Raw genomic sequence first — 10,391 nt, forward strand, 5'->3', positions numbered from 1 at the left:
AACATATTAACATTGTGAGACAGAACTACTTGGTTTTTGACAACAAAACTTCTTGATTATGGTTCAGAACAGGGCTGAAATAACTATTTCCATATCTAAGTGCTGGAGGCAGTTATGTCACTGACACAATTTATTTATTCTTACTTTCTTTCAATTAATTAGTCGAACAGTTGCAGCTCTAATTGAAATATTCATCTCTGGGCCAAAATGTAATTTCTATAAAGCCATGATACCACAAAAAAGACACCACAGTGAATTTCTATAATCAAAGAGTGTAAAAAACATAATTAGATTCTTGTTGATAGATGTTTCTAATTATTTCAAGCATGCTCACCCTTCTCAGTGATCATGTGGCAGAGGTTAATTTAAATAGTGGCAACAACTTCACAAGACAAAATAAAAACATTGAGAGCATTTATCGAGCTTTTTAAGTCAGTTAACACCAGCATGTTCAGCTCACAGACACATAATGTGGGACATCAAATAGGGAGATCCCTGAAGCTTCTGAGAGAAAAACACACATACACACCACACACACACACGCGCAAAGCTGTACAGTGAAGATATTTTATTTATACATATATATTGAATTTAAACTGTCAAAACATACACTGATCCAAAGGAAATAAAGGAGAAATACACTGTCTGGGAGTTCAAATGTACAGTACACATATCAAAGATCAATGAAGCCCTTCTGTTACTGTGAAACTTCATAAATTTGCACATCTTTCAGACTGCCTCTTCAGGACTCTTGCATATGCAAATATTCGAAAACATAACCATCATGAAAGCAAGCGATCTTTACTATAAATGACAGTTCCTTCCCCCTCAACTCTCAAAGAATACCTAAATTGCAGCAGCGAGTTCGTCCTCTAGTAGAAAATTACATATCAATGTGTGCTCGATAAATTAGCTCCTCATAAAAGACCCTTCTTAAGTAAAAATATATGCGCCAAAAATTTAATGAGACAACTAGTCCCTCCTGTGTTTCAGTGACATTACCAGGATCCATCACTCAGAACTATACAGTATACTACTAATGATGGAAATGTTTGCCCTTGAAATCGCAGTTAATAAGCAGCTATGCAATGACATCCATGATTAGATCATCCAGTGCTGTCACACATCATCCTGAGGAGGATGCCACCAGACAAAACCAAGAGTGGGAGCAAGCAAGCGTCCTACTCTCTGATTCTCTTCACACACACATAAACACACACACACACACACACACACACACACACACACACACACACACGTCTGCTCTTCAGCAGCTATGCAACAGAACAGCCTGGGTTAATCTTGGGTAACAGCTCCTTGGCTGGGATCAGAGAGCTTCACTAAGACCCAATGAATGCTGACACTGATACGGCACGGAGCATCCTCACACAGGTAGGACACACGAGACAAACGCCTTTATAGATGAAGCAGCCTCGGGCAAGGATAAGATTGATTTTGCAATGCAGTATTAGATGAGATTTCCGATGCATAGTATAACGAATTAGCATGAATCTGTTCCCCATGAGGGACGCCTGCAGACACAGAGTGAATTGAAATAAATGACTGTCCCAGTGTTTACCACACCATCCCCCTATGCTGCAGTCAGCTGGCCATCTAAGTGTGACAGGCCCCGGTTCAGGCACAGCAGAGATCAGCGTGATGGATGGACAGCCAGGCAGCTGCTAAAAATCTCTTGATCCACGCCCAGCCTGATATGCCACTCACTGATCAATTGCATCCACGTAAATCTGCCATCCGCCTTAATGTGACATGATAAGGAACGAGAAAGGGAACGCTCACAGGGCCGTGCTCCTTTGACCTCGACTCGAACAGCAATTTATAATGACCGACCAGGTTTTCTGTTCTTCTTTTTCCCCAAACACAAGCTACCTTTCATCGCGAGCCGAGTCCTGTGGATATTACCCCGAAAAAGATGAATGCTTTCGCCGGTGAGAGCAACGTCTGGAATGAAAGAGAAAGATTCATTGAGCGATCTGCAACTAAGATAGTGTAAGACCTCGGCAGCCCCGTCAGAAGTCCCTGGCAACAGATCTGATGCAAGTTCAATCAAAACGTTTCAACTGGCCAAACTAAAGTCGTGATTTTCCTTCTTTTTTTTAAAATTTCAAGTTAGCTCCTGCTGAGGTGATGTAGATAAAGTGTATTATCAGGCTGACAGTCAGTCAAGGTGAATGTTTGACCTTCTTCATGTCACCTATGTTTTAGTAAAAGAAGCCAGCTTCTGCAGACATTTCTCTAAAAGATGACACTGATGTTAACTGCTGTGCTATAATGAATAGCGCAGTATCGATCCACTCTTGTTATTAGACTTGTTTTTCATTTACATTCATTACCAAAGCATAATTTGCATTATGGGAATTGCAAAAAACAAATATAAAATGTAACAGACCCAAATATCACAGTAGTCTTGATCTGTTACTTTTATATTGTTGTACAGTATATCAATATACAGTAATGTGATCATATTTCAGGAAAAACTGGTTCTTTCACAGTCAATTAAGCTTACCAATTTGGGCCACTTAGCTGTAATTTAGCCTTTGGGATGAGGAAAAAACACACAAAGTATATCATGATGTTACTGCACGACTACCAAAAATCTCTCATCTAGAGCTACATACACAGCTCAGCCCTGCTTGTACTCAGTAAAAATGCAGATTCAAAATGATACAGGAACTAGAGCACACAGAGTAGTACGTAATATTCCCTATCAGTGCTGTGTAGTAAGATTTGGGTCTGGTTGCGTTGCCATCTTCTGAGCACTGTAACTGCATAATGTATATCCTGACAGGGTGATATTGTGTTTTATATCTCTAAGGGCACTGATTATGCTGCCTGGGCATATTTTGGTTAACAGTGCAGTTTCAGCTTCCTTTTCTCGTGCTGTCACACAGTAACAAAAATGGATGAGCTGAAATACTTTGCAATGCAATGCAAAAGACACCTGAATGGAACAAAAAGACTAGCTGAGTTTCTTTAACTGCCGGGTCACGTATCATAAGTTTAATAGTGCATGCTTATTATAAATATCACCTTCAGGGGCTTTTATCTGCACTCTAAGAACTCATTATTCTGCATGCTATTTTGGTCAAATTACAACAAACCTATGCAATGTTAAACTGTGCGATTATGAGCACTTACATTACTTTATTTCCGTTTTTCTTTGTGAATTCAGGTCTACATTATCCAGACAAGAAGTAAATTGGACACCGCAGCGTCAGCTTAGGAGGCCATTAGTTATAAATGACATGTTTCTCATAAAACCAACTGAGCAACAGAAAATATAGCTGATAGAAAGACGCAGTATTTTCACAAACTTTTCATTTGTGTGACTTATAACTACTAACATGATATTGTTCTCTTCCACTAATATTTAAAGCCTTCCCCCCACATTTTAACATATGTAAAAAAATAAATAAAATAAAACAACACTCTGCCAGGATGCCAGAAAAAATATTTTGCTAAACTCGATTTTCCTTAATAAAAATAAAAAATTGAGAAATTACGCAGCACCACTTCTCCCGCTAGGTTAACCAGTGTACGAACAGTACAAACCAGCTGCGGAGCTAGCAATCTGCAGACTGCAGAGGTACTGTTAGCGTCTCATGTATTTTTTTTCGTGATCAATTTGTTAATGGTTTTTCCATTTAGTTTAAAACAAACAAACAAGCAGGTGTGGCAAGCATCAATTGGGCAATAATAGCAACAACAACAAAGAACAATGGTAATACTACCAACCAAACATTTCAACAATATTGAGTAATGAAAAATAAGAAAAAGGAAAAATAAAATAGATAGACAACCCCCCTCCCGCCCCCTTAATTTCAAGGGGTCCACAGGCTTTGTCTCCATGAAGTAAACTGATAAACATACAAACACGCATGTGAACACACATATATACACATAGCAGTTCACAACTTTTAAACAAACCTCAACCAATACTGCCCTTAAAACCCAATGCCTAAAGGGCCCTTGTAAGGGGACTGGACCACTTAAATGGAGTCAAAGCTAAAAGAAACTCAAAAGAATGTATTTGATAGATTGTTTTATCTATATTGCCCTGTTAAAGATGTGAGATTCAGCAATATGTGTTTAAGCTTCCAAACTCAGATGGGCATTCACTAACATCAGCAACTAGCAGACGTATTAAAAAACGTAAGTGTAGTTAGCACATGTTGCATGTTAGCTTGTTACAGGCAGTGGCTGTGAAACATACGATAATATCTGCTGCAGTACTTGTTTCAGTACGTTTTTGTTCCCTGTGCTAGCCACGCATATTCTGCACCCGTTATCATTCAGCGATCAGGGAAAAAATGCCCTGGCTTTCTTTTAACCAATCACAATTTTCTGGGGGTACTAAGCCCAGGACAGAGCACAATACTCCAGCAAAATGGATAATGGAGATTGCAGAAAGGGAAGAGAATTCTGTCTGAAATAGGTGGCCCATGGCAGGCTTATCCACACAGGCTACATCCAGTGAGTCTGACTGCTCTATACCGACTGGTTTCTGGTTTCCTTTCGGCTTTGAATCTCTTATTTTAGGAAAGTGCATCTCCCCCTTCAGTAGGGGAATGTGAAAACACCCCTCTAGCGACAAACTTTGCACAGATAAAAAATCAGTATAGTCAAGGTCATAATTTTTAGAAATGTAAACATATAAAAAAAAAACATTTTTGAGTGGAGTGGGACTTTAAAGTTGAGCAGCATTGCATCAATGACAAAAAAAATTAGGTGAGGAATATATAAGAAACTTTGTTCATTCTTCATTATGCCTGAATTGGCTCAAGCTAAAATTTGATCCGGTTCTTTTTTGTCATGCACATATTTAATAAATCACAGCTGAGCTTTTCAAAGAACATTTTTGTCATCACGTCTCTCAGTATGACAGGCTTCAGTGTAGCTACCTTCACTGAATCCTGAGTAGCATTCTGCTTACAGAAAATTATAGACCACCTTCCGTTCCATTCCACCTACTTTACCACCTGTGGTGAAAATAACTGGCAATTTCACTGACGATTATTTCACAGATATATAAGAATATCAATCAAGCTTTCCAAACAGTTGACACTGTATATGCAGATTTCTCTTTCTGGAAATTTCAGTGTCCATATCAGGACTTTAATACTGTTTTACAACAATCTATATCTACCCTTAAGAACAAGTGGCACAATGACCCAGATTGTAACTTAACCAGCAGTGTTCTGCTCATGTCACAACTCTGACTATAAGGCTCCCAGCTATATGACTGGTATTGTGTGCAGGATTCCAGTTATTTTTCGTTAGAAATAACGCACAAATAATGAAATAACCCAAACTCGCCAAAGGTGTATAGAGACAAAGATCTCAACAGTGACCTTTTTTTTTTTGTTTTCACCATCCAGGGACATAATCCCTGTTTGGCTGTGCAGCTGGCATGCAACTGAGTCACGCGTCAGCCCTGATTAGAAGCAGCAGTGGTCCGCGGGCCCCATTCCTCTGCCAGAGCCAGGAGTGGAAAAGGCCAGGGCCACCACTTTCAGTCTGTGGATATGACCTTGATGGGGTATGATGGAGAGGAAGCGACGCGATTCGCAATGCCACACAATATCTGTAACCTTCCACTTCCCCAGTATGCATGGTGAAGCTATTGAGCTGTGACACACACACACACACACACACACACACACACACACACACACACACACACACACACACCATGTCAACTCTGCCCTGTCGTTATTTCCAGCAGTCACCTCCTTCATGTCATCAAATCATCCACCTCTCTTTGCATATTGGCTGGTGCTTTACACCAGACATCTTAATTCCAAATATTATTTCCCTTTCATATTCAGCAGCTGCTATGCTAATATAAAAATCACATGAGTGCAGCTTTAGTGGCTTAAAGAATCATTAAGCTACATGTAAAGTAACAGCATGTACAATGCAGCTTAAATCTATTAAAAGCTGTAAAATTATTTGTAATACTATTTTCAATATAATTTTAATAGTAGTGTGTTGTTGTGGCAGCAGTGACACCATTTTCTGTCTTCCTTTATTTATTTTTTATAAATGTAAACGCAATCCAAACCCTTAAATCTGATTGGAAGCAGTGAAGAAGACAGATGACTTGTGAGTCAGAACAAGCAGCACGAGTGTGGTAAAGATGGCACTGAGGGCACCAAAAAGACTGAGTGGTGAGTAAAATCTTGGCATTGGTATATCCTGTGTCAAAATAGAGCAGATGAGGAATAAAAATAAACATGTGAAATATACTCAGCTGCATAGATGAAGCATGACCGAGGGCAAGTAAAATGCACTATAGAAAAATACAAACACAAAAAGCCAAGACTGTGACACACCCTGCTGTATTGCTGCCTAAAAACATCACCGTAACAACAGTATGTGCACAAAAAAGTCATGCTCTGCATCGCTTGAGTGTATTGTTCATGTTTTAAGCATCGCAAGCCATGACTTCCTTGTTGTCAACGTGGCTCTCTTTTAGGAAACCAAGTGGCTTACTAAAGAATGCAACAGCATTTAAATGAGTCTGTCAGCTCAACCGGCAGGGATTTAAGAATGCAGCCAAACAGCCAGTGGTAATGAGAGAACATGCAACGGATCTCAGATGCCACACTTGTGGGTTGTTCACAAGTGAGGTGCTGGAACATAGCGAGCAATAGTAGCCAATCAGAGGTGGCCACCTAATTCAGGTGAATGGGAAATCTGAGCTGGAAGTGCACTGGGAATACAGGTTTCAGATTCCCTACTTGAAGAAATCAGAAACAAAATGTGCCGTGTTTCTGTTGAGATAAAATTTGCAAAGCAAATAGGTTTACAGGAGGTGCAGGAAGGCCGGCAATGTGTATGCGAGATGTGCAGGGTGCAGCTCTGAATCTTGGGCACCTCCCCCATATGCAATTTCAAGCAATAGAGCAAGAAGAAAAAAAACACATCTTTGAATAATATTATAATATTCAAAGTCCACACCAATTAATGCAATCCAAGAACAATGGACAATGATTAGGTCAACACTCCCCTTCATTCATATTCATCCACTTAGTGTTATAAATCAGTGTGGAGGACTGAATGAGCCTTTTTTTTTTATTAAACATTTTGTATTTTGGAGGTGTAATTTGAACCACGCCACCTCCTCAGTGGTCAACCCTGCTGAACTGGAGCCAGATGATCTGCTGTATGGAGCCAGCAGCAGCAGCAGCAGCAGCTTCCTACGGGGGCATGGATACTGGGCTGCAGGTTTTAAGCAACATTATCTTATCACACAGGTAAGAAACCTCTTCTTTCCACCACCCCACCCCCTCCCCCTTCCCCCTGATTTTCAGGATAACATTTAGACTGTGAAGCCTCCCTCGTTGCAGATGATGTGGCATCTGCTTGACTCAACTCCTGTTCCCCCCTCTGTGTCTGTCTCTCTGCTTCCTATCTTTAAACTGGCCAATCCTTTGGCACACAACATGAAATCCCTCTCAATAATAAATAGGCTACCTCAAGCATTTCAGAGACAAGGGCCCTGCATGCTGCATGACTCAAAGACCACCATAACTTCACTTTTAAATGCTATGCAAAATTAATACACAGCCAAATCAGCATGTGGCATCTGGCAGCATCAAACAATAGGTTATGTGGCTGGTTTCCATGTTTCTGCCGGGGCTGCAGCCTTTATTGAAAAGGAAAAGCCACCAGTGTAGGTGCTGTAGCAGCCCAACCACAGGACATGTCTTCCGGCACGCAATTAAGCGACCTCATCCGCAACCGTGTTGAATTTGGAAACCATACCTTCTCCTCCACCCACCTCAACTGACTCCAAACACTGATAACAAAGATGGTTGGTTTGAAAGCTGATAATCTCCGGGTGCATAAGTGAAATCTAAAAAAAAAAGGCACCCCAAGACAAGTGTCAATAATTGGTGAGCAGCAGCTCCAACATCCCCCCGAATAGGAATACAAACAATCCCGGACCACTGACATTGAGAAACACACAGATACGGCTCGGCTTATCTTGTAGCCTTCTACCGCAGCACGCTTTAAAGCTAATTATCCATAAGGTCGTTTCTGTGTAGGAGGTGTGCGGTGTCATTTACCTGAGCATCACCCAGCGATCCGACACATGGACACGGCGCGAAGGGGTTTGATTATTCCAGCCAAGCACAAAAGAGGAAGGAGAAAGAAAGATCCCAAATTGAAGCAGAGATGAATGCGGCAGATGAATATGCGACCTCTGTCTTCAGAAAGGATAGTCTTCTTATCTTTTTTAGATGTTGCTGTGTCGATGGAGGCAGGCGGGCAGGGAAGCCCCGAGCTCCTCCGTACAGACAAAGATGCTTTCTCTCCTCCGCCGCACCGAGAGCAGCAGCAGCAGCAGCAGCGGCAGCAGCAGCAGCAGAGCCGTCATTCCCCCGACACTTGATGGTAATAGTTTGGTAGGTAGCTTATATGGGTTGAGGGCGCGGTCAGCCGCTGTTGACCAATCCTGCTCCCCATCAAACTAATAGCAGCGTTGCCATGGAGGATTAAACGCCGTTTAACCACAGAATCGTAACCTTTGGCAGTAAAGCAGGTATCATATTAGGAATCTCAACATAGGAGTGGCATCTTATTTAAAAGGCAGCAGGATTGGGGGGGAAACCTAGTGGTTCTTCAACCCCACCCTGCCCTCTGTTCATGCTGCCCAAGTGTCCTTAAGCAAGGCGCAAGGCAAGATGTTCAAAAACCTATCCACGTCCATTATTTTACAATGACTCATACTGCTGGCCCCTTTGTACAGCGAATTGTAATTGTAACCTGTTTCACAAGGTGTGTCTCAATGATAGAGCTGCTCCACCGAAAAGAAATATGCCTAATAAATATATTCATTTTTCTAAAAAATAAAATTATGATTTGGTTGGAACCTGAATTTTTTATTTTACCCCAAGACAAAACGTTAAGTCAATCCTTTCACTTTTATTTTTTACTTTATTAAAGAAAGAAAATTCACTTTGGAAAAACCTAATAGGCCTATTTATGAAAAGATCTATGTAATTTGTTTGTTTGGAATACAAGTGTTAAAACAATTCATTTTGGCGATATATATTTTTTATCTAAATAGATTTAGCCTACATTAGCCTACCCGATCAAATTTGTCTAATTAAGAATTTTTTATGGCTCTAGATTAATTTGTATGCTGATTTGAAGGGTTTTTTTCCCCCAAAAAAATATTCCTGCAATTCTTTGGAAACTCCTACTTTATTAGAGCAGCCTGTGTAATTCTATAAAGGAAATTATGTATATCTGTAGTTCCAAACATCTGAGTAGCTGTCGATTTGTGTTTGGTAGATCATCACAGAAATTATAGAGTAAATGTGAATTCTGCTATTTGTAGTTTCCCATATAATAACACATGTAGAAACCAGAAGGTTTTACAGTCATACCACCGGGGGTCAGTTCACACAAATTAAATTAACTAGATTCAATTTGTCATACACAAATTTAATTTTTAACTAAGTTCACAATAACCAAAATACACTTGGGATCATGTTCATTTCTTTCTTTTTTTAATGCTTCAATTCAATGTGTCATTTCAGATTCTTTACTAATGTGTAAGCTGTTCAGACTGAACATAACTGAAAGCATCTGTGGTTGAACATAACTTAAATTCATTGTTGGTATTGATAATAAAAACAAATAAGTATGTGTTTCAAATTGACGTAAGTCAAATTGAAGACCTTTACAAGGACACGAGTAGAAACGGTAAATTCAGCTGAGCCACCAGTTAACACGTCCACTCAGGATATCATAACACCGCTCATCATTTTAACAGGAGAAACCTACCGGAGGGAAACAAAATTTGAGGAGGGAACCAACTTTGACACAACAATTGCATGCTGGGTGCCGTCAATCACATTGGCAAAAGCAAAAGTTTACAGCACTCATGTTCAGTAGTTGCAAAATGATGCATTAATTCCACTTTTCACTAAAAATATGAGCATGTTCAATTCATGCTCATTCATTCACAACACTGGCAGTGGCATATAGGCTGACCTACATGCAATGCAGCTGGTGCCTTTTTGAATGTTTTCACCCTCAGACAGCCTGAATTAACACGGGTTCTCCCCTATCACAATAACAGCAGCTCCTGGAGCTCACCTGGTAGAGTGTGTGCCTCATGTACAGAGTCCTGACTGCAGCAGCTGCAGGTTAAACCCCGACCTGTGGCCCATTACTGCATGTCACTCACTCTCTTACTCTGCCTTCTTTCCTGTCCATCTCCAACTGTCCAACCAAATAAGGGCTAAAGGCTAGAAAATGTAACAGCAGGGAATACTGGGGAAGGGAATTATAGTTAAATTCATTTATATCTTAGAGCTTTGATTTACATCATACAAAAACTAATCTCTCTG

At 40.4% G+C, this 10,391-nt stretch overlaps 1 protein-coding gene across 3 annotated transcripts in view; it reads right to left on the reverse strand.

Annotated features, from left to right (window-relative positions):
- Positions 1-8,359, reverse strand: part of nrxn2a (neurexin 2a) — a 150,960-nt gene extending 142,601 nt beyond the window's left edge. For all 3 annotated transcript variants that reach the window (XM_059350888.1, XM_059350887.1, XM_059350886.1), the window contains exon 1: positions 8,097-8,359. The gene's annotated coding sequence lies outside the window, so the exon portion shown is untranslated. The remainder of the gene's footprint in view (positions 1-8,096) is intronic.
- Between the last annotated feature and the right edge of the window lie 2,032 nt (positions 8,360-10,391).

Source organism: Centropristis striata, chromosome 15 (genome assembly GCF_030273125.1).
Source record: "Centropristis striata isolate RG_2023a ecotype Rhode Island chromosome 15, C.striata_1.0, whole genome shotgun sequence".
Classification (NCBI taxonomy): Eukaryota; Metazoa; Chordata; class Actinopteri; order Perciformes; family Serranidae; genus Centropristis; species Centropristis striata.